General features: G+C 42.8%; 1 protein-coding gene across 1 annotated transcript in view; it reads left to right on the top strand.

Moving 5' to 3' along the window:
* Positions 1–376: 376 nt before the first annotated feature.
* Positions 377–19,447, top strand: part of tnrc6c2 (trinucleotide repeat containing adaptor 6C2) — an 88,715-nt gene continuing 69,644 nt past the window's right edge. Inside the window, exon 1 of the mRNA XM_084382894.1 lies at positions 377–470. The gene's annotated coding sequence lies outside the window, so the exon portion shown is untranslated. The remainder of the gene's footprint in view (positions 471–19,447) is intronic.

Below are 19,447 nucleotides of genomic sequence, written 5' to 3'. Positions count from 1 at the left end.
AAAAGGGTGTAAATAACATAATCTCAAAGATCTGTTCTTGCCTCTATATAAGTGGCCTGGGGCACCAACCCCCCCCTCGTGATTTTAAGTGTCATAGAATAAAAGATGACAGTATCGTCGTCCTTTCATGGGTCTGTATAGTTGTGAAGAACTGCACTATTAAATACACAAATGCACAATGGCCTATACGTGCTCCGCGCTTACACACTCACACACACCAACACAAAAGGGAACATCCCGTCCTGATGTTTGTGAAGGGACCGGGACAATAGCACTGATTAATAAAATTGGACGCTGACGGTGAAGAGCTCCCAAGGATCCCGCATCCTTGACTAAATGTGTTCTCTTCTTCTCTCACTTAGCACTTCGTCTGCCTCGTCACTGTCTCAAGAGCTGTGTTTACCCTCCTTCTTTACATGGAAGATGGAAGACAAGAATACCAGTAACGAGGACAAATGGGTAGTTGGCAAGTGAGTGGTAATGTCTTTTCAAGCGTTTTGTGCGAGTTTTGAACCCCTTGAACCCCAGTGTGTCTTTACGGGCAAAATGTACGTGAGACAAAAATTGAAGTGAACAAAGTTATGAAAAAACAAAAGGTAAATTGCTACAATCATTTCCTCAGAAAAAACTATAACTTTTAATTTACATCGTTCCAAAGTGCAACAACTATTTAATAACACAAACACGTCGATACTTTATTTTCTAAAAGAAGACTCAGCATATTGCACCTTTACGTCAATTTGCTGTCACATGAGAATTACTGAAATGAGAGATGTCAGGCAGCCTGTTGTTTTTTGTCCCCTGCGGATGATTCCTGCCTTCTTTAATTAAAGCCTCGGTTATAATTGGTGTCACAAGTGCTGCAAACACTCGGTGTTTATGTGAGTAATCAGTGGAAGCAGTTTTATTCAACCACTGCAGGATTCAGTAAATCATTCTGCAAACATCATAATGCACATGGGAGCCATTTTTCACTGTTTTCACTAATGATGATCTGAGCATTTGAAAAGGGATTATTATGGGTGATAGCCTTGTAGCCTGTTGTGATTGACTGTACAGTGCTGCATATTCATTTTCCAAAATCTTCAAATTCATCGATGCTTGTTTTGAATTAAACAATAAAAAATAAATTAAACAAATCTACAGGTGGAAATCCAATTTTAAAAAATACTACATGCTGCATGAACACCATAGTTGAAACGTTTATTGATTTCATTATTTTCTGAGGGACTCTGTTGGATATTTATCAGCTGATTTGTGCTCTCTAGATTTTTTCCATTTACCTTCTATCATTGGAAGCATGCTCTGAGTTTCACGCACAGCAAGAGGACCTTGTTATCTTCTTGAGGCAGAAAACCACTTTTAGATGTGTGGTGACATGAAATCCATTTGAAAATCAATTATACAACAAGTAGTTCAAACTAAGCAATTTGATTGATCAACTAAATATTTGGACTGTGCTCAAATCAGCTTGACAGCACGTGCAACTAATGATGGTAAAGTACATCCCCTCATGTACCATTGCTTAATTCAAACAGGTAACTTCCTTTTAAAATGTATAGTAGAAAAGGCTTGTGCTTATTGCATTGTCAAATATGTGGTAGTCAAATACCAAAAAGTTTTCAGGGACGTTTTCACTGTGGTTAAAGGGAGAATTAATCTCCCTGTTACAACACTTAAAAGAAGTTGGGAATCAGCTGTAGTAGGCTACACCTTAATAAATACAGAAAGTTACTGTCAATGCACTGAACGCAAGCTGCTGAGCAAGTTGTCTCTTTTCTCCGAACATTTATATCCTCCAGTATGACACCAGAATAAATGTTGGCGATGTCCTTTGTTGCTGAAATTTGTTGAATTTTTGTGTTTGAACTTCAAGGTTGGTTGTGTTTAGGCACAAAAACCAATCAGTTAGTGTTAGGCAGACGTGGGAACATTTACTCCCTACATTTTAACACTAATATCTGTCCTTTCTACTGTTTACATGTTCACAACATGCTTGTCACTTTACTTTTAACGCATTTGATGGGAATTATCAATTATTTTTATTTTGCATTATTGCACACTGCCTTCCCAACATCACAAGACTGATTGCAACAATCAGTACCAACATACAGTAGCAAGACGAATTAACGTGAAAGACCTGACAGTGGATGGAAACAGGCCGAGGGGGAGACTGGAATGGGGAGAAAAGGTTTGTAGTTACAAAGGCAGCAACATCGATGAAACTGAATCAGGCAACACTGCCGGCGACGTTTGAAGTTGTTGGCTCCAAGAAATAATACTTGCATTGCCAAGCACCAGCACCACCACCATGCCCTCCACCTTCCGACATGAAAATCAGCTCATGCACATGTAGCTGACTGATACAAGGTGAACTTGACGCCATGTTAGTAAAGTAAAACATTTAAAGTATCTGTAGTATGCAGACATGTAAAATGTTGAGCTTAATGCTCAAACAGACGAGGTTCACTGAAAAACAGCTTCACACCACAGCTCAGGTCTTCTGATTGTTACAGTAATGACAAAAAAAACACCCAATGTGGGTGAGGATATTGCCCAGAACAAAATGCCCCATAAGGACCTCATCATCACACCACCTAAGCTGTGAAAACAATAACACACACACACACAGACACACACAGAATAATGCTCCATATTTTCACTATCTCTCTCTCCTGAGATCACACACCAATTTTCAGGCCATCACAGCGATGATAAAAAGACACCGGGCGCAGGAAGGGAGTCTCCCTAATGCGCTCTCCCCACAGCGGGGTGCATCGTCTTCCTGCGCCTCCGCCGCCTCCCCTACCTGCTCCCCATCCCTCCACACTCCTCTTCCCCTTAGGCCCGGCTAGATACATCCACACTAATTGGATTAGCCATGACAGTAATGCACTACTGGGTCTCGGTAGCACAAACACACACTAATAAATTGCGAGAGGGAGAATTAGCGCTTTCGCTATCATTTACGAGATTAAAGGAGATTATGAGTGGCAGAATTAAGTAAGTGTGAGAGCCCCTTGACGAGAGGAGGAGAAGGTTTGTGACCTTGGAGCTGTGGACCGGCACCATGCCTGGACAGTCAGACACAGTAATTAGCCTGCAGACTGAGTAGCACGCCAGCAGACAGGCTAATAATAGTGTCATTGCTATTAATAATGAGAGTGATAACGGCGCTCGTAATTATGACAGTCATAATCATAATGATGTAAATCATGTTCCGAGTTAGCACTTTAATCGTCGCGTGTGTGTGATTGTATGTGTGTGTTAGGAATAACATGAAGGTGATAGATTAATTTGTGGGTGTGTTTATGATTTAATGTCATTAGGGCCCTGTGTGTGTCCACTGGATTATCATTTATGTAACACTGCTTTGTTGTGGGAGTTATTGTTATCAGTCTTGGCATTGTCTGGCTGTTGCTAACCGTTGGTAATATTCATATAGAACGAGCCCTTTTCCGTGTAGCTCTCGACCTCCTTTTTAAACTCTGACACAGAAACACAAAGCTCAGGCTCAGTCTGGTTTTCAGAAGGATTAAACGCACACGCATATATTGAAACCACATGACGGCTTCACACTTTTATTGCAGCCCCTTCATCAACTCCTTCATTCTCCTCATCAGGCATCAGTAACCCTCCTTCCCTCGTCCCTCCGCTGCGATTAGAGAACACGCTGTTCCAGACTCCACCACCTTATTTTGTTCACATTCAGCTCATTTTTACTGGTGCCAGCCGACCTTTTCCCAGCGCCTCTCCTCCTTGCTTCCCCTTGACCTTTTGCTGGTCGCCGCATCTGCTTTGTCCTTTTGTTTCGCCCTGAGGTGATATCTCACATTCGGGCAGGGTGATTTATTTACTGTCTTTTCTGGGCACAATCATGCGCGCACACATCCACACACACATATATACCCATCACAAGTGAATTTTGCTCCTTTCCGTCAGCCGATCTTTCTCTCATTGCTTTTGTCTCCGAGGCACATAAACACGCGCTTCTCGGAGTGTGAACAGAACAAACTTGAGTGTGGTCAGTCGTAAAACTGTTTCTCCTGACTAAACTCAGAGAAAGGCACGGGCTCCAGCTCCACACATTCATATTTCTCCACAGTAATAGCCTCCAAGGAAGTCCAGCTCCATGCTGGAAAATATTATGTGATTGGAAGTCTTACAATTGTTAGGATTTTAAGTGGAACGACCCACTAAATAAGTGACTTCTTCAATTTCACCTTCTTCAACTCTCTTTCACCTTTTAATCTGGTGACTCACAACTCTGTTTTGACTGTCTGTCAGTCAGCCTAAGTAGCGTATGATTGAGGTTTATTGCAGCAGATTTGGGAACCACTGTTCGTATTTGCCGGAGGCTCTTTCTCTGCTGCTCTGTGTTGGTCTGAATTCATTACCAGGCGCAGGCTTGGTAAATTTCTGCTGTAGGTGGCAGCATCTCTCATATAGAAGCAGCTGCTGTGCCAAAGTTGAAGTTTGCCTCAGGGGCACAGTTCAGTTCAAGACTTTCTTGACTTTGATTTCTGAGAGCAGATTTGCTCTGCTGTTGACCCGGACATACTGTGCTCACTAACAGAGATATCTCACTTTATACATCAATCCTCTGTCAAGGGACTGCACAAAGAGCAGGCGCACTACAAAACTTTAATTTATCAAATAACTGGCTGCCAAAACCAGTCCTGAAATCTCTTAAATCATATTTAAGAAAATAGTAATAGAGTCTGGATTGATCAGATATATTCTCTAAAGGGAGGAGGAACTGTGATGCAAGTACACACTGGAAATTGTCTTCAGTAGCCAAAGTCTACATGAAGTAAAAGGTTTAAGTACAAAATACATATGTTTAAGGGTTGATTTAAACCATGTTTCTCAACCTTTATGGGCTTGTAATGCCTAAAATAGTGTCCACTAGAGGTGCAACGATTAATGATTCAAAGGATTTGCTGCTTTTCTTTGTCATTTATGACAGTAAATGAAGATTCAAAGGATTTTGAACTGTTGGTTGGATAAATGAACATATTTGAAGATGTTATTTTGGGCTCTCAGGAATTGTGATGAGTATTTTTCACAATGTTTTGACTTTTTATGGACTGAAAGATTCATCAATCAATCGTGAAAGTAATTGGCAGATTAATAAAAAATAATTGTTACTTGCAGCCCTAGTTGCCCTTCTGTTCCCACGCAGGTTATGGCCCTTGTGTGAATTTCCTGGTGATTGGATTGTAACGATATTTAGCGACTGGGAAAGGTGGAAACATGACAAAGAAATCGCATCAGAAAACAGGTGAAAAGGTTCCTAGATTGTGAGCACTTAAAACTTTGATGACTTCGAAGATCAGCCCAGTCGCCAGGATATAATGTCAGCAGTTAACGTTTCTGCAAACCACAGATACGCCCAAAGTTGTCACTTGTTCAGGAGCTTCCATTCCATTTTTACGCTGATTTTACTCTGATTCAGCATATGATCTATATCAGAAGAGCTCAAAACAACTTATAACTCACGAAGGAGAAAAAAAAAAAGCTGCCGATGAATTTGTCCAAGCGTTCAGATAATCGTCTCAGTCAGGCTGTGTGACCAAGCAGAATGTCTGCATTATCCGTACTACAATACCCATAGGCCCAAGGGTTTACACTGTCAGCCAACCAATTAACTCCAAATGCTCCTGTCAGCCAATTATTCTGAAATAATGATACTTGGGAATCCCTCAACCACCAGCATACACACACAAACACACACAAATGCACAGATGCCACCTTACTTCATCAGCATGCCAGTTACTCTGTATTCCTGTGTAAGTGTGTGTGTGTGTGTGTGTGTGTGTGTGTGTGTGTGTGTGTGCGTGTGTGTGTGTGTGTGTGTGTGTGTGTGTGTTATGATGATGATGATGATGAAATAGCCATCTGCCACAGGCAGGCGTGTGTGAATCCCAAATGAAGACGAGTGGCTGGCTTCAAACAGCAGCAGCCTGTAAATTGTAAATGAACGGGGAGCATTTCTGCCTCGGGGCAATCCAGCCTACACCTACCTACACAGCGGCAGCTCCCACTCCCTCAGATAAAGAAACACTGGTCAATTACTCCCTTTTCCTCAATTTAATCTCTTCTCGCCCCTTTTCTCCTACCTTTCCATTTGATTTTTCCCCCCCTCTCTCCCTTTGAAGATGATACCATCGGAAGTGGGTCAACAGAGAGCAATGTCAGCTGTTTGCTGATATTTGTAGAGTGAAAGTGTGGTGTGCAGTGTGTGTATAGTGTGTCTCTGTCTGTGTGTGTGTGTGTTAGAGAGCAAGACAGAGAAGGAGAGATTTACGTTGTGTTTGATGTGAGTAAGCCCAGCGCTGTGTTCATTAAGGTGCTCTCGGTGTCTTGCGTACTCACGATCAAATGATATGATGATAACAGTCCAGCCCTAATAGTTGATGGCAATTTCAGCTCTTACTGACAATTTGCGTCTATTAGAGGCACTCCATAAAACTCAAGATGTACAACTGAAGTCAAATTGAACATTTTTTTTTTACCCCCATTACAAATGAAACCTTTGATTTCAGTGAAATTGTTCTCTTAAAGATACTTCAACAGATTGATTTTTCATCCAGCAGGTGAAAATGATATTGTTGAAGCAGGAGCTGAAGTCCCACCTCTTACTACAAAAGACATTTTGGCATGAAAAACGAATCTTATGATGAAATGGGATCGTAATTGCGGCTAATTGTAATCCATTCATGAGCCTAAAGTTGCAGATTTAATCACTGAACAATAGACACCAGGTAGGTATTCTTCTCTGTCGAGTTGAATGCAGACTGGAGTGAGTCTTTTCATTTTTCATTCAGGACACCTCAAGAACCTTACCGCTAGCAGCAGCAATGGATTGCAGTACCACAGGTGAAACAGATTTTGTTAATGATGTGCTAATTGTCCTGCAAAACACAGATGGAGGACGAGCCTCGGCCCAGAAAGGACCTCATTAACTTTTGGTGTGGAACCGGAAAAAGAGACGGATCCAGGATTTTTTTAAATTTTCTTTAACATTGCAAGACCAGGCGTTCTTTGACATTTTAGTTAAGAGACAGAGAGAGAGACAGGGAAGGTCTCCTGTTACAATCCGCTCACATATGGCCAATAAAAAAGTGATTAATGCATGTAAATCACTTCAAAATTGTTGCATAAAGCCCCTTTAAGCTAATTAAATATTTAACTGGTCTCACTGGTGCATTCAAAACAACTCAACTTGAACACAGCACACCTTAGTGAGAAAGTTCAAGCTCCGCCTTCAATTGAGCAGCAAGCGGCAGGAGAAGGAATCATAGCCTACATCAGGGACGTGGGAAGTGAGTCACAGCTGAGGTTGCTGCGGGCTCAGTCTATAAAATGATTTGATTGTAAATAGTGCACAGCATCCATGTTTTTGTATTCATTTGAAATGTTGGGATAACTTATATCTAATAGTTATTAACAATTTACAACAATTTGAGAACGTTTTGCACTACAGCAGACGGCAAAGTTGAACACCAACAACAGCAAAAAGATGAAGCAGGAAAGAAATTCCCCAGACTCCCTTATAAAATTGCTCAGCTTTGTGAGTTCTTGAGTAAGGAGAAACTTTATGAACTTTGTGAAAATCTGTCTATGAGAAAATCTTAATTATCCGGGCCTTCTTGGAATTTCAGCATACGGTAAACATCAAGTTCTTTCTCTCTACGTGACGCAGACGTAGGATCCATATTTTACGATTCTGATCATGTTGGGAAAAATATCCAAATAAGACAGCATAGACTAAAACCAACTGTTAATGTAAGCAGGGCAAAGTCATTGTACAAATGCAACATTTATCGTGCATCTGGCAACATTGATATGAATTATACCTGTGCTTTTCCTGCTATGACAAGCAGAAATGTCTGCTGTGAACGAAGCTCTATTAGAAAAGTGAGACACGTAATTAAAATCTAAACGGGGGAAAGTTTCCTTCAAGGTGTTTTGGGGGGAAAGGTGGATTTAAAAGCAAAACATAAAAGTACTTTACAGACCTCTAATGCGTCAAAGTCAAGCAAATGCATTCGAGACTGTACAGCGACAGTGTTATGACAGCAAAGGTGGGATGACTCCCTTCAGAGCTCATCAGTGTCAATCACACGCCGGCTGCTGTGTGGGTATAACTGTCGTATCTGTGTGTGCATGTGTGTTTGCATATATATGTACGTGTGATAGCATTGCTATAGGAGCACCTGTGTGTACGGTACATTTATGTGTGTTTTCAGGTTGTATATGCCTCCTGTCTTGTGTGTTTTTGCCTTTACGTGTGTGTGGGGGTGTGCGCCTGCCTCCTCACATGCATTGGTGTAGTAGACAAGCCCCACATGAGACCTCTCAGACACAAAGGGGGTAATATATGTATAGAAGGGCCTCTGTGTCCCAGTCTTATGGAAATACAGTCTAGCTCACTGTCTCCATACTCCCTGGTAATGCCTGCTGCTAAACCCCAAATGGACCATTATGTGCCTGCAGAGTGGGAGGGTCAAGAGACCTCTGATGGAAATTGGAATGGGGGTAGGGACACATTAATTCAACTTAGCACTAGTGATACACACTCAAATAGGATATGCTTATTCCACGAGCGCACACATCTAGAGGAGATGCATATATCCAGCTAAAAAGGCTAAATATGCACACATACAAATAGGGTGGACACGTGCGCCAAGCAGGATATGCATGCATGATTAACTGTACTGGATTCAGGCGCACGCACACACACATGCGCATTTATCTTTGACTCCAAAGCCCATGATGGACCTAACTTGGTCCCATAATCTATACTGGCCACATGCTTAGGAGATCAATGCTGCGATTACACCAGAATGGCTCTAGCGTCCCCGTCCCTGTCCCCGTCCCGTCCCACCCCCCCTCTCGCTCTGCTCTCCTCTCCTGTGCGACCTTATCTCCCAGGCTTAATCAAATTGCCAGTTAGAGGTAGAGGCAGGTGCTGAAGTTGTGGATGGGAGAGAGACAGAGAGGGAGAGTGACAGAGAGAAAGAGAGGAATAATGAACAGAAGCGTGCAGCTCCTCAGAAACGGGAAAGGTGTTATAATAGATGTGGACAGACGTTCTCTGTCAGCAGCCGGTGTTCAATTCAGCCTCTCATCTCCTGCATTAACACCCTTGTGCCCTCCCTTCTCTCACCCCCCCCCCCCCCCCCCCCCCCCCCCCCCCCACTCCCCCCACTCCCCTCGACTTTCCTCTATAACCTCTTGCTATATTTGGCCGTCAGCCTCCCCCCAACGTCTCTCTCTATCTCTGTCTGTCTCACTCCCGCTGCAGTCTGACACCACCACACCTCTTTTTTATTTGGTATTCTTCCCGCCTGCTCTTTTCCTTCTTCTCCTCTTCCTCCCTCTCTCTCTCTCTCTCTCTCTCTGCTGCAGTCTCTCACTCAGATCTACATATCTTCAGCAGTAATTGACATTTTCCATTCGCCAGCCTCTTTTTCCTATCGGCTGCCAGCCAGCGTCACCAAGGCAACTGCGATAGGCCCCTGTGCTTGGCGAGAGAGAGAGAGAGAGAGAGAGAGAGAGAGAGAGAGAGAGAGAGACAGGGAAGGGGAGGTGGCAGGGGGGGGGGGTTAGGTCTGCCTCTGCACTGGCTTCTCCTCTCCCCCAGCACACACACACACACACACACACTCGCACAGAACTCCTCTGACCTGACAGGACCCAGGCAGCCCACTTAGGGAATAGTTAATAAGCAAAAAAATAATCATGAAGGTGGCGTTCAATAAGGGCGTTTAAGCTAATTTAAGGAATTAATGAGCATTTTATGATCCCCCAGGGCAGAGAGCGTTGGCGAGAACGGTCATGTACTCTATGTACACACATATAATACTTCAATATGTTGTGTCCATATGGATTATAATATAGAGAGCTATTAAAGACAATAGGCATTTCATGTCTTTGTTGGAAACATAAGAGCGGTGTAGCTGGTTGATGTATACTCTGCAGTACTTTCCGATGGACAGATGGTTTATCGCTCTATTTATCTTTCATCTGACTCTGCCTCTGTGTTTTAACTCTTCTCCTACTCTCTGTATCTCTATCTATCTTTTCTCATGCGCATTTCTCTCTCGTTCTCCCAAATATGTAAAGTAACTAATGTCCCCATTGAGTTCATTTATGACTTTAATTACCCTGAAAAGTAAGAAAGCTCTGGCAGTCAAATAACTAGGCGATGATTTACTCTGCTTCCCTCCAGCCACTCTCCAAACTTCAGCCATTTTAAACCAAAGGAAGTGATTTTTTAAGACATGTGGATGAACAACTCTCGTATACAGAAGAGGATTAGGGCCAGTGTCTTTAACTCTGAGAGAAAAATTCATATTCTGAGAAAAAAGTCAGAATTGCGAGAAAATTAAAGTCAAAACTCTTTGCGTACACGTAAAATGATTGTTTTTTTCTGTAAGTATTTTATTTATGGGATTCTTCTGCTGTTTCTGTGTTGCATTTTAGATAGTCGACAAATCTTTGCATGCTACTGGCACGGGCGTTGCCCAAAATGATCATCTGCCGGGTTAAATGTTGGCAAATAAAATGAAATAAAAAAATTAAACCACAGCATGGGTGACAAAGGAACAAAACTAGAGTCAAAAGTTTGCCTTAATTGACGACAAAATTGTCCGTTTTCACCACGCCTCAAAACTCCTGCCCTTCCTGTCTCCTCTCCTAATGATCTGCCAGCGGTTAATGCCAACCAGAGTTCAAGTTTCACTGAATGTGAAGGCAGACGAGCCAGGAGAAAGATGAAGATCAATGTGAGCAGTGTGGAATTAAACGTGCAATTGTGCAATTGTACATTTATGTTTTTTGTGAATGTGTGACTGTGTGTGTGTGTGTGTGTGTGTGTGCGTGTGTGCGTGTGTGTTTGTGTGTGTGTGTGTGCTGTCACCTCACAGTGTGTCCTGAGGCCAAGTAATGAGAGAGAGTAGAGAGATCTGTCACTGTTCTCTGTCGTTCAATAGTTGTTCTTTCCTTTTACTCATTATTTTGTTTTCTCTCTCTGGTTATTTTTGATTTATGTCGCCACTTTCAAAATGTCTTCTATCAAATCGATTATTAATCTGAGGGGATATTTTTAATTGTGCACAAGTTTAAGGTTACACAAGATTAATTGTAGGTTTGCAGATGAATGTTGGACATATTGAGGCACCCGCACATAAATATTATTCACCTAGTGCATACACCAGAAAGCCTTTCTCTCTTCCTGGTTTGGACCTGGTTTAAAACATATACGCAATAACACACAGAGTAATAACTTGCTTTGTGTGCAATTTGAGTCCTGCCATCAGGTTAAAAGATGTCTTTTGTAATGGTCACCTATGGAAAAACAAATTTGCTTCAAGGCTGACTTGCTTCGCTGTATCCAGATCCAAAGTGAAAAGTCCCTGTTACGGTGCCAAAACACTCTTCTGTAGTGATGCATTTTCAAACTCAACTTTGAACTCTGCCACACTATATGCTGCTTTCAGCAAGCATGCCTTCCAGTCTGGGTCAGACAGAAGCTCATTCTGGTTACTTGCTTTCCCCCACCTACTCATGAACTCTCTACATTACCAAGCTAACTGCACACCGCCAGTGACCGCAATGGAAGCACTGTAGCCCTTTTCTGTACACATGTGCTGGCTGGGTTTGACAGAGTTTGACTCGGCAGGGATTTGCATCTCCATTACAGCAGGGCTCCCTTCTTGAAGGTGGGTCTTCAACTGATGTTGCACTTGTCTTCAGTTGATTACATTTAAAAGTAGCACTGTCTTTTTGTTGGTAGGCAGCTACTAATCATCATGGATTTGAACAGAAACAGAGATGGGATTACAAAATGGATTAAAAAATGAGCTCATTTGATGTGGAGTGTGTTTGACCGACTCCGGAGACGGTCCCTGGTCCATGCACGATTGAAAGACAAAACAGTTTTATCCCAAACCCTAACCAAGTGTTTTTTGTGCCTAAACCTAACCAGATCATGAGCACAATGTAAAGTTTTGAAGAAACATACTTTTCCAAAATGTATTCTGGCGATTGAGTTGCTTTAATACATCACCTTGCCCATTACCATTTCTTCCTGACTCATACAGCTAGATTCTCATTAGAAATGGTGGTTGTTTAACAATGAAGACAGCAACTCCCATGATCCCATGATACTTGCTTTTGACCGAGCGGCAGAAATTACATACTGCACATTTAAGTATGTACTTATTCAGGAAATAATTCATGTGGAGTGAAATTTAAAAAAATATCCCTACTGCCTGAACAATAACAGCCTGGACCATGAAGGAGACTTAAACGAATTTCCTTTTTTTTCTGTTCTTTTAAACATCTCCGACACACACATACAGGTCCAGATTGTCCATCTCCACTATTGTCAGACGATACAGCTGCTTTGGGTTCTCCTGCATTAGTGTTAGTGTGCTCAGATGGAGAGGTAGCAGCTGATAGTGGTGTGGGGTGGCGGAACGGAGAAAGCAGATAATCAGCAAGACCGGAACCACGTCTCATGGTGGCTGAATTGAAGACCGGTGCGATTTCCGTCAGCACTGGGCTTCATACCGCAACCAATGGAGATTCTAGCCGCGATAAGGGAGAGGATGTATGAGATATGACCTCTCTGCAATAAAACATGCACACACTCAGACACACACAGTCCAAGCTTTATCAGATACAAACATCCAATCTGTCTTGTCGTTAAAAAATGCATCTTTTTGGTTACCATGTAAAGCGATCCCAGAAATAGGCTGTTGGCATGGCCTTGGCAGAGCTGTGAATGGCTTTCTCTGCTTCCTTTCTGTGGAATAAGAGGCTCAGTCAGCAGCTTTAGGACTGTGTCACTTTTGACTTGCATCTACAGGCCACCGAGAAAAAGCTCCTTCCAGCCAAATTGCTCCATTTCTCTCTTTTGTCTGTTTTCACACACACACACATTCACACTTTTTCATCTCTCCTCTTCAAGCCCAAGTTAATGAGCAACTAAATTATTTCAATTAAAGCGTCACCTGTCAGTCAGACCGCTCCAGGTGATGTTTTGTAATGCTGAGCTGACAGTGGAGATCCCCGAACCGAATTGCCAGCGGAATTCATTTCAATCATCTCCGCCGTGCGTGGTTGAACCCGGGGACTGGCACGATCCCCCCAGCCTCCGCAGATACACACACCTCCTGTACTGTACGTCCTACCTCCACCGCCACCGCCACCGCCACCATCCCCCCCTCCCCCCTCCCTGCCTCACTCCCTCCCGCATGTCTCCTCACCTTAATTAGCTCCAGATTAAATTAAAAGCTATATGTTGGCGTTAATTGATTTATCTTGAGACAGGCTCTATAATTACAGGTTCTCAATGGAGAGATCTACGCCGTGACGCTAGAGGCTTCCCTCACTTCATTGTCTTGTTCTGTGCGTGTGTGCGCGCGTTTATGTGTTGCCGGTGTTTGTGTGTGATCACCACCGTAAGCATAATAAGCATTGTTTGAGCCAGTCAGAGGTTAGCGAGCAGGCACCACTCAATGAGCAAGGGAATAAAAGATGATGCAAATAGATGTCGTCTCGCCATAATGAAACACAATTACAGCTTTATTAGAAGATGTAATTGCTTTGTTAGAGCATCTCAATTTGTCCTTGTTGTGCACCGTTTACTCCTGCCATTATACAATGCACACGCTCATCCATACTTGACCTGCTATGTAATATGTGACACCCCCCACTTCAGTTATTATTCTGCCAGCATGGAGAGTTGTCTTTATTGTCTTTATGGAGAGAAGTGGGCTTTCACTGGTGATGGGTGGTTTGCTGCGAAGTACAATGAGGCAGCCTAAAGGCTTTGGCTGTATCACTGGCAATTGGTATTCTGTGGCATAACACACACACACACACACACACACACATGCACACACTCAGCCTGATGTGCAGACACTTCTTGTAAGACTCAATACACACAATTTAAATGTAGATGAGGCAGACCAAAACTATACACACACTTTTTTCTTCTATCTCTCCACCCAAACTCCTCTCACCCTGCTCATCTAAATGGGAGAGAAAATTAACCTGCAGCACTTCAGCGTGTCTCTTTCCTCCTATTCTCCCTCCCGGTCAACTGTATGCATCCTGATCAGGGCCAGCAGAGCGCCGGGTGCTGTCTGTCTGTCAGTTGAAACACCACTCACCGGCTGACTGGCTGGCACCAGGCCTGGAGGTGTGAGATGAGCCCACTGGGGGCTATAGTCTGGCTTGAGCACTAGTCAAACAGCTCCGGACATCATGAGAGAGAGAGAGAGAGAGACAGAGAGAGAGAGAAAGGGGCGGGGGGGCAGAGTGAGTTCAGTGAAGTGGAGGCGAAAGAAAGAAAAAGACGATATAAAAGATCGTGAGCGAGAGGAGAGAGAACAAAGGAGTGAGGGAGAGAGAAAGAAAAAAGCTTGTAGCCAACTCAACTGGAGAGGGAGAGCGAGAGGAAAAGAAGGGAGGAAGATGGATAGAGAGAGAGGATGAGAGATGGAGAGACATGGCTCATCTGCTCCTGCTTTCTGGCTGCCGCGAGATTGCAGGATTTCCTAGATCAGCCAACTGTGGAAGTGAATTTTTCCACTGCTTGTCTCCCCTCGCTCCCTCTCTCTTCCTCCACCTCTCTCTTGCACTTTCTCCATCTCCCTCATCCTCTCTGTCCCTCCCGTCTCTTCCCTGTCACTGGGCGATGGATTAAATTCCTATTTCTTTTCCAGTGCTGTTGTGATATCAGATTAAAGTCCCTTATCCTCTGTCTGTGATACCTGTCTACCTTCTTATACAGTACATGCCTCTCCATTGTCACAATATTCCCTGTTTTTATTGTTAAAGCCTCTGTGAGATCAAAACATCCCTTAAGGCTAGATACATGCATGAAGGCCAGAATAACCAGATATTTTATACAGTTGTAAAATATGTAACCCTGATCCTAACCTCTCATGAGGGTCAGGTGGATGTTCACTTCAGACATCCATCTGGTGCATCCATCTGTCCATCAACATTTTTGACACAAAACTTCATATTTTGAAGTTACTGGCCAGATTGTTTGATTATGGTAGGAAAAGCAATTTGTTTATATTGAGTTTTTTTATGCATTTTTTGCATAGACTTTAGAAAAGAAGTGGACGTAGTGGATTTTTTCTGATGGCCAGCAGGGTTTTACACTAGCTTCGATTAACATCCCAGTTAATGTGAATTACAGATGAACCGCTTGCAGGGTTAGCTGATAACTTAGCTCCACCCTTTCATGCAAATATGGCTACCTCTATGGTTGCCAAAGCTTAAAAACAGTAGTCCACAAACCAACAGGTGCCATCACAGTGGTAACTTCCATTTCTTTTATACACTCAGGGTTTTTTTGCTTGTGTGATGTTTAGCCAATGTTGGGTAAGTTCTCAGGAAGTGTAATAAGTTTCTTTTTACTAATTACTCATTCTATTACTATTTTACTTTTATGTAGGTAACATCTCTTCCATGATATACCCAGCAAGGAGCTTCTTTACATCTTATATCCACTTTACGTCACTCCACCACCGTGTCCTGCTCTGAAATCCAGTTTTTGTTGTTCAGTCAGAGTGCATGCTGCTTCACTGACGCCTCAATGCCAGCACCGTGGTTTTTTCACAAGTTTTACATTACTGTGCTGCTTTATCAGATCCTCCAGCTATTTTACCTACATGTTGTATTTTTTGTAGTTGTTTTTTGCATCTTTGAGATGAGCTTTTAAGCTAGCCGATACGACCTGCCCTGACCTGGGAAGCCTACCTTGGACAAAAAACAGTGTTCTGGCAACGCAGTAATGCAGTGTTACCTAATATGGTAACTTTAATATAATTACGGATTTGGAAATTGTAATCCCTACCCCACTCATTAATGCGGGAAGTGATCATATTACAGTAACTTGTTACTGAGTAATGCATTACTACCCAGCACTGTGTGTAGCCTAGTGACCTGTTGAGTGTCTTTTCATCAGAATGGACAATGTTAGGTGTTAGGCTACAATATACGTGGTAAACACATGTAAATTAGTGTAAGATACTGACACTATAGCAAGACTGTTAGCCACAATAGTTAAGCAATGCTCATTCAAAAATACTGAGAATTCAATCGCTGAATAGCATATTTCACAAATGTTTAAGAAATTCTGGCATACATACTGTACATACAACTCCGACTTAAACTAATAAAGTGATCATTTAGCTTACTACACTATTGCTTTCACACATGTATAGGTTCAAGGTATGGGTTTTCCATGTATCTCAGACAAGGGCTTCTCAGCAAGACGTAGTTACATATTTTGCATGCTCAGTACCATTCTGCATGAAATCCATCAGCTAACCTCCATTTCAATCAGGAGAGACTGGTGAATGAAGTAAAAAAAATGTTTATTACCGCAGATTAAATGTGAGATATTACCGCAGATGATATGTGATAATGGGTCTTGTCAGTAAGTCGTTGGTTCTTAGACTGTATAGAGAGATTTCGCGATCGAAGGGCGTCTGCCCTGAGCAGCAGCAAGAAGAATCCCCCCACAGAGTCTAGACACTGGTGGTGGTGGTTGATGACTCTTCTGAGACAGAGGCTGATGAATATTGAGCTGATGAAGCTGGTGAATCTACGAAGGCAGGGTGGTGGAGGGCACGCACAAAACATCAGCATGAATTAACTAAAGGCAGGAGACAATCGTATTTAAAAGAATGCAGCAAGATGATAGGCTATCAACGAAGGTGTGTCGCCATGCTATGGGATAGATGTGCCCGGCTGTTGTGAGAAGCTGATATCCATTGACGGTCCCAGATAATGACAGGCAAAAATGAGTGAGCATGAGTGAGAGGAAAGTATGAGAGATAAACTTTTGCTAGAGCTTCACTAGAACACGCACAGCACGGCCTGGGTAATAAAAGTCCCTTCAAAACTCTCCACCTCCACAGTGGGTGCTTCAGACAAGATCGACAATAACAAGGTCTTTCTTTGAATGTTGAAGTAGTCTGTGAAAAAGAAATGTCAGTAAATTACTGCAAGCTATACAGTAGCTTTGAGGAGAGTACTTTCCTGCTTTTGGCACATGTGAATGCAGGAGCAGCATAGGTCACAGCTCAGCACCAAGGAATGAAAGGTCACTGCTTTTAAACCTAACCCTAACGGTTAGAGGCAATGACTGGAGTGTTGCTAATACCCAACATGTTGCGAAACCCACAGGAAACTTGGAGAGAGTGTGCAAACTTCACAAGGACAGGCTGTTTTCACATTTGATCCTCTTTAATGAATCCTAAGACCTTCTTGCTGTGAGGTGACAGTGCTGAACCACCGTGCTGCCTCAACGTCATGCCATCCAGTAGCCCAGTAGGGCTGTATAAGGTAACAACATAAAAACAATATTGCTTCAAAAGCCATGAAAAATGCTTATCTGTACTCATAAAAAAAAAATATAATGGGAAGTGTCCCAGAGGCCTGCTGAGTAAAGCTGTAAGCTAGTGACAAGTGGTTAGCCTCAGCCATTCCATATCTGGCTAGCTGTCAAAAACCGAAGCCAGCTCCCCATCTAGATTACAGTTCGCCAGCCTGCCTCCATCCATCTCTCTCTTCCTCTGGACGGATGGACAGCAGATTAGGCCTGCTTCCACAGCAGCATGTTATACCCCATCTTGCACTAAGTGACCTATGATTAATTGCACGTTATTAACTTAACTGAGATTGTTCTCCAGATACGTAGGCGTCGATAATGTCTGAATCCTCTTTAATAGGCCACTTCTGACAGTGTTCATAATGTGCCATTTGCCCTGATCCCTCCCTAATGCATTCCCGCTTTGTGAAAATTTCACTAATTTAGGGATGGGGGAAATGGGCCAAAGGGAACGACGGATCAGGAGTGGGATGATTCTCCCATCGGTTAGTTAGCCCACAGGCACAAGTGGATGCCTTTGGGGATGGAGGAAAAAAGCAAAGTTTGTTCATGTGTGAAATCCCCATTCTGGGCTTTTTCTAGGGAGTTCAGTAAGCCTTTAGGTTTACTGCTGGTATCTTCTTTCCCTTGTGTGCACTTTTTTTGTGAATAAGGTGGTTGATCCTGTTACTGCCTTCACTGATATCCACACATCCAGTGTAGCAGGGCAGGTGGGAACTATTGTAACATCTGACTTAATAAACCTTTTAGTATCATGCAAATACTACTCATAAGTTTTTGAAAATCAGACAGTTTCTACCACAACCCAGACCCAGTTTATTGCAGGAATATAGTATTTCAATGTAAAATGACATTATGATACTGTAATAAGCATCTGTAGTTATTGTAATTACATATGTATTGTACATTTATGATAATATTACAACAATGTACTGTGTTTTTATGTTAACCCTACCATATTGTTTGTTTGCATGTTAGCCTGTTAGCATTTGTACCTTGTTTGACTACTTGTAAGCCTGTTTGCATGTTGTTAGCCTTTTGGCATGTTAGCATGTGTACCTTGATGTTAAACTGCAGTATTGTACTGCTCAATTACTGTATGGTGCCTTACCCTAATAACAGTTTTAACTTGCAATGTCCCATTTGTACTTTTTTTACGATTGCTTCAGAATGTCGCTTGAATTCAAATTCATAGCAGCTTACTGTAATATTTCAAATAATTACCCGCCATGCATTGCAAAAGCATAATAACAGTAGTTTACTGTCAGAATTTACTGTTAAAACATGGTGTTTGTTAACAGTGTATGTCCGTGTCTAATGAATGTTGCTTTATTTTGCTCTTACACTTGGTGTTTACGTGCTTCACAACTTTTCCACCATCACACCTTCTCAGTGACCAACTTTCCTGTCTCCAAGCTCTAATCTCAGGGCAACCACATACATCATATCTCCAAATTGATGTGCTCGCTGCTGTCAAACATGCTCCAGTGAAACACTCCAGTTGACCACCTTCTTCTCCACCTTGTTAATCTTCCTCCCTCCAATCTGTTGTGGTCACAAACTCACATGCTCCGTATCTCCAGATGAGGTGTCTACACAAGACTGAGTTCACCTCATGTCTGGTGGAACACCCAACACCGCATATTTGCTTTCCCATCTGTCCACCAGTAGCTCTCTAATCCCCCTTCTCGCTCTGTCAGGTGTGTTTGAGTTTGTGAGTGTCTGCCAGTGTGAATTTGTGTGTACATGTGCATTTATGTGAGATGTGAAACGCAGCAGGGTTTATCTTCTGTCTCTGTGTGATGTGCTGCAAACAAAAGGCGGCGTCCACGCGGCCCCAGCCTGCGCTGCAGCAGGACTGTAAACACTGTGCCACTACAAAGGGAAAACCCTCACTGCCTGCCTGCCTGTGTAAATCCCACTGCTTTCACCAATTAACACCAGAGAAGAAACTCACCGCTTGTGTGCCGTCTGCTGGTGTGTACCAGAAGAAAGAAGCTATCAGAGAGAGGG

Source organism: Pagrus pagrus, assembly GCF_965226575.1.
Source record: "Pagrus pagrus genome assembly, chromosome: 2".
Taxonomy (NCBI): Eukaryota; Metazoa; Chordata; class Actinopteri; order Spariformes; family Sparidae; genus Pagrus; species Pagrus pagrus.
Note: the sequence above shows the minus strand (reverse complement) of the source record. Positions and strands in the feature narration are given on the sequence as shown.